At 33.6% G+C, this 6152-nt stretch overlaps 1 pseudogene; it reads left to right on the forward strand.

The window, feature by feature from the left end:
• Nucleotides 1-463: 463 nt before the first annotated feature.
• On the forward strand, nt 464-2144 carry LOC117329206 (annotated as a pseudogene).
• Nucleotides 2145-6152: the final 4008 nt, after the last annotated feature.

Below are 6152 nucleotides of genomic sequence, written 5' to 3' on the forward strand. Positions count from 1 at the left end.
ATACAAAACATAAAAAAAAATTCACAAATAAATCAAGGAAAATCAAATACATGTACTAAAAAATTAACTATTCCTACACAAAACGTTGATATCTCTCACCCGTATTGTACACCACTTTTCACAGTAAAAACCTGTTTAAATCCAGTAATGTACTAAAGTTTGAGTGTGCCAGTATAAGTCTTTACAGTATTCCATTAACGAGTACTCCTATCTCATAATGATGCATTGCGTCTGATGATTTTTCTATGATAGCAAGAACTTAAAAAAATTTCAAGCTAAGTAATTACTTTCCTGACTAATAGTTTGGACACAGATGATGGAATAAAGATGTATTCTAATGGTAAACATGAAGTGATACACATACGATTGGATGTTTATGGAATTTTAAATTACTCCACAATGCAAAGAATATTAAAGGGAACAACACGAGCTCACATCATAAATACACATACTAATTCCTTCATCAGTTTTCTCTGTGTATTCCGGATCGATTTCTTGACCCTTGTGAAAAACATAAGAGTTATTAAGTAAAGGATTCAAACATGAAATACAAGTACTCTGAGCGCAATGTATATTGTGGGAAAAATAACTAAACCAAGAAAATTTATACACATATCACTAAGTAACACACTTGTTTAGGCTGTACAAATCTGAACGTGAATGAAACAAGAGGTAACACATCTGCTTCTAGTATTAGAAGCAATAAAGTAAACTGACAATTTTGACTCGAAGATAATAAATAATAACAAGACAATGTCACATTAATTAAAACTCCAAAATTCATACACAACCATGGATAACATACCTATGTCAAATATCTGGGGCTGAACATGTTGATATACAACATGTTATCAGTGTAAAATACTCATCTTAACTGCACACATGTAATCAGTATTTTAATGTAAATGTTTTACATATCACTTAAATTGTTAGTTTACGACTCATTTAATTGAAAACAAACGATGGATTTTAAAATTTTGCTTTTTACATATGCTCTTTGTATAATTATTATGCATGAATATGTTGAAGACGGATCTGCTAAGAAATCACAAAACACTATAGAAAAAAAAGGAAAACTGGCTATCAAAAATGGTAGGGTCAAAATACCAGTGTCAAAAGTTAAAGATTTTTTTTTAGCCTTCTGTGAAAAATATACAGGAACATTTTGTAAAATTATTTAAGAAGGAGGAGACCCATGGAGTCCACAATGTGATATTGGTGGGAGGGTTTTCTGAGAGTAAAATAATACAAGAGGCGGTGAAAACAATACTGACAGGGAAGCGGGTGGTCATTCCCCAGGATTGTGGACTAGCAGTGCTAAAGGGGGCAGTCTTGTATGGACATAACCCAGGGATTGTTTCTGCACGCATTAGCAGGTTCACCTATGGCCCAGAAGGTACGCAGATACTTCTTAAAAAACTTTAATGATGAGAAAATGCGTGACAAAAGACATCCAGATTATTGTAAGGAAGTCTTCAACAAGCTTGTAGAGAAGGACACACTGGTATATGTTGGTCAGACTGTCGAGACCGGAAGTCTATCCTATGACGCCCGATATGACTGGAATGACCATTTGCATGTATTATTCCGATGAGAAAGATCCCAAATACACCACAGGCTGTCATTACTTGGGTAAAATGCTTGTTGAAATGCCAGACACCACTGGTGGCATGGATAGGAAGGCGGTGGTCAGTCTGCACTTCGGCAAAACAGAGTTAGTCTTTGAGGGGAGAGACGAGACAAGCAAAAAGACTGTTTCAGTCAAGCTAGACACTCTTGAAAATGAGGCAATACGGAAATGAACTGTTTTGCATATCAGATTCCAGTTCTCCGTTGTTGCATGTTTCTCGTTCAAGTTAAGGACTGGAATCAGAAGTGTAAAATGACCAATTACTGACAAAGTGCATGGTTAGTACATTCAATTTAACAGACAATAAACTACATGTGCTGAGTATATTATTTTCCAACATATCATGTGCAAAAGTTCTTCCAAAGACTTGGCCCTTGTAAATGTCAATAAATGAACCATACATTTACGGGACTTCCTTTGAGCAAACAACTTGATTTATTAAATGATGGATAGGTGATTTGTTCATCATGTGTCCAAAAAATGCTGCAGCTGATGCTTAAAGAAAATACTGCTGTTGCAGGAAATCACAATCAAAATCTAAACATGTTATAATGTAGAAATTTGTCAGATATACAATTGTGAAGAGTTCTTTCAAAAGAACTCGTTAAAATTGTGTGCACATATATAGTTTATTCTAACTTAAAAGTAACCTGTTTATCTTTTTACTGAATCAGTTCATTGTTGTTGAGTTTCTGGCATTAGAATATTTGTTTTTGTTGTTGTGTATGATGGTTGTACCATTTATACTGAATCTGGATGTAATTTTATTAGGATCTTTGTTTTATTTAGTCTGTGATATTTTATTGTTACTATTTTTCACCATTGATTATCAAATAGTGACCGGCATTACATTGATTAGAGATTTAAACCAACAGAAACCAAATTTCAAGATTACAAAAATTCGTTGATTTAAACATATCATTATAAAATCATATAGGTGTCACATGGTTCCCAATAAAATGTCGTATTGACTGGCAGCTGGTTAAAAAATGCTGGTTGACTGGGTGTTTCTAAAATATATTAATTATGAATTACATCCCCTTGGTATTGTCCAACAATATGAAATATTTTGCACACTTTTGAAACATGACAAGCAATAACTTTGATATTTAGTATATTAAAGTATCATCAGAATTATAAGTGTAAGGAATGCATTTTAATGCACTAGCTTACTTCTGATTGTGAAGTGTTTTAAAGGCATAATCAAATATTTACAGATGCTTCACAAATCCAATCAGGCTCCATTCATTTTACATGTGTTACTTGCATTCGTTGTATGATTATTTAAAAACAAAAGTCCTTTTATAATAAAACAATTACCCGTATAGCCTTTTGATTTCGGTCAAAACATGATTTTATCAACCTGAAAAAATATCAACCTCAGACTTTGTCCTTGATCGATAATTTTTTTCCAGGTTAATAAAACCATGTATCACCTATTGATGAAGACAGGGAGGAGGTCATGACATTCCTTTTGTTCAACGAAGTTGAAGAGGAAATATAGTGTTCCATTTGTATATACATACAACGTTTTTGTGTACATACGATCTTTTCACCTTTTGTCAGCACTCTTATTATAAGTGACTTTATCTTTAAATTATTTTGATAAAACTTTATATGTTGGTAAAGTATGAGAATACCTTGAGTCAGTTAGACTCTAATTAAAGTGATTCATGGTGCTAAGGTCATTGTTACCTTTTATAGAAAAAATTGTCAGCTCTCTAGTGACTTCATTATTAATACATTTTAATCAAGCTTCATATATTGATCAAGTTTGAGAAATACCTCAAACGAATTCATGCTTCAGGGTGCTAGAGCAATAAGGTCAAGGACAAGTTATCATTACTATTTAAAGAAACTCTTTTTACTGCTCTGTTGACCTCATTTAAAAAAAAAATTTGATCACACTTCATATACTGATCAAATGTGAGAATACCTTAAATGAATTGGCCTCATTGCTTATTAATTGTAGGATATCTCAGAGGGTGTACTTGGCTCATAAGAGGATTTGTATCACTCGCAATCCTCGTTTTATTTTCAAACACAGGTATACAAATTGGATCGAACACAAGTTAAAAACTAATACTCTATCTTCTATGCATTTTGGCAGAAGGATCACCAAATCTAAAGCCAATGCCATATTGCGTGTGCAGGGTGGGCAATTGGGTAGAGATATAACATGGTGCCAGACTTAATCATGAAAAAGAGTACTATTTTAGAGAATTTTTCTGAAGAAGATGACTTTTATAAAAGCAACACAATATATTATATTCACATACATATACATATACATGTATATATATTTGGGATGAAGCACATTTAACAAAATATTGTACAATATTTATAATGCCAATGATGTTTAATGATTTCTCACTTTCCTCTCTTGCCAAATAAACAACAAAAAAACGGGAACAAAAAACTGGTTTGATATGGTGGTTTTATAAATGAATAAACTTGATGTTAAGTGATTGATAATAAATGTATCTCAATATTTTATTTGTTAATAAAACGTGATTAAATCATCAGACAAATGACTTGTTTTCTATTTGTCTTCTGTTTTTATTTAAGAATATATAGCCTGAAGTACCACCTGTCTGTATCTAGTCACACCTGCCTGTATCTAGGCACACCTGTCTGTATCTAGGCACACCTGTCTGTATCTAGGCACACCTGTCTGTATCTAGTCACACCTGTCTGTATCTAGTCACATCTGTCTGTATCTAGTCACACCTGTCTGTATCTAGTCACACCTGTCTGTATCTAGTCACACCTGTCTGTATCTAGGCACACCTGTCTGTATCCAGTCACCATCTGTCTGCAGCCTACCATCAGTCTTTGATGATAGTCATACCTGTCTATATCTACTCACACCTGTCTGTATCCAGTCACACGTGTCTGTATCTAGTCACACCTATCTGTATCTAGTCATACCTGTCTGGATCCAGTCACCATCTGTCTGAAGCCTACCATCAGTCCATGCTTATAGTCACACCTGTCCATATCTAGTTACACCTGTCTGTATCTAGTCACCCCTGTCTATATCTAGTCACACCTGTCTATATCTAGTCACACCTCTCTGTATCTAGTCACACCTGTCTATATCTAGTCACACCTCTCTGTATCTAGTCACACCTGTCTATATCTAGTCACACCTCTCTGTATCTAGTCACCTGTCTATATCTAGTCACACATGTCTGTATCTAGTCACACATGTCTATCTAGTCACACCTGTCTGTATCTAGTCACACCTCTCTATATATTGTCACACCTCTATATCTAGTTACACCTGTCTGTATCTAGTCACACCTGTCTGTATCTGGTCACACCTGTCTATATCTTGTCACACCTCTCTATATCTATTCACACCTCTATATCTAGTCACACCTGTCTGTATCTAGTCACACTTCTCTATATCTAGTCACACCTGTCTATATCTAGTCACACCTCTATATCTAGTCACACCTGTCTGTATCTAGTTACATTTGTCTTTATCTAGTCACACCTGTTGACACAAAAAAAACTTTATACAGAAATCTTCAGTGTAGAGAAATCAAACTGATTTTAGTAACAAGTTCTTCTGTATTAAGAGTGCATTGTCTGAACTAACAAGACCTTGAAATCAAATATCCTGTGTTTGTTGTGTTTGACAAAGTCTCCCAAAAGTTGGATGTTTGGGCAACTAATTATCAAATGATCTAATTCAATGTTGACACTTAACTTGCAATTTGAACTTGAGTGGTTATACTTCTTTACAAAAATATATGACTGAAACAAAACATTCAACGCAATAAATAGGTACAATTAATCCACTTTTATTCATCCGTTCAGAATATCAATCCACAAACTTAACACTGTATCAGTAATAGATATCCATTCATGCAAACTACTTAGAATTAATTCATATTAGACTTGTGCATTTCAACATGACACAAAACTAATCTAGTTACAAAGCTGAGGCATAAGTATACCTAAATGTTGTGTTGTAAATATGTACTGGTAATAACCTATAGCCACAAACAAGTCACAGTAAAACAATTAATTCTTCTTTCTAGAACAATAAGAGAACTTCCTATATATAACTGGAACACTGGGTGTTTACATATATATACAATGTATATATATACTCCACAATATCACATAACAACCTCTCATCATTTATACTGAGTAATAAGCTGTCATACTTTTCAATGTTATGATTTAAAGTGAAAGTCCTTATGGTGGCCGGTAAGTATGTACTGACAAGAATCAAGAAAATCTTCATCACAAGTTTATCAAAAAAGTAGGTCTATTGATTTTGGTCAGCTCTGTTGCACAAGGATGGTAGTCTTTAAAATTTGTTGCAATAGCAACTATTAGAGATATATATCTACACATAATAAATAAACAATAAATAGACATACATATACAATTATAAATCTCGCAAAAAAACTTTGTTTTGGACGGACTGAAAAAATCAAACAGATCCTATCATTTGTTGTACAATTAAAACTTGGTGCTGCACAACAAATATCACAGATCTTCT

Source organism: Pecten maximus, chromosome 6 (assembly GCF_902652985.1).
Source record: "Pecten maximus chromosome 6, xPecMax1.1, whole genome shotgun sequence".
NCBI lineage: Eukaryota > Metazoa > Mollusca > Bivalvia > Pectinida > Pectinidae > Pecten > Pecten maximus.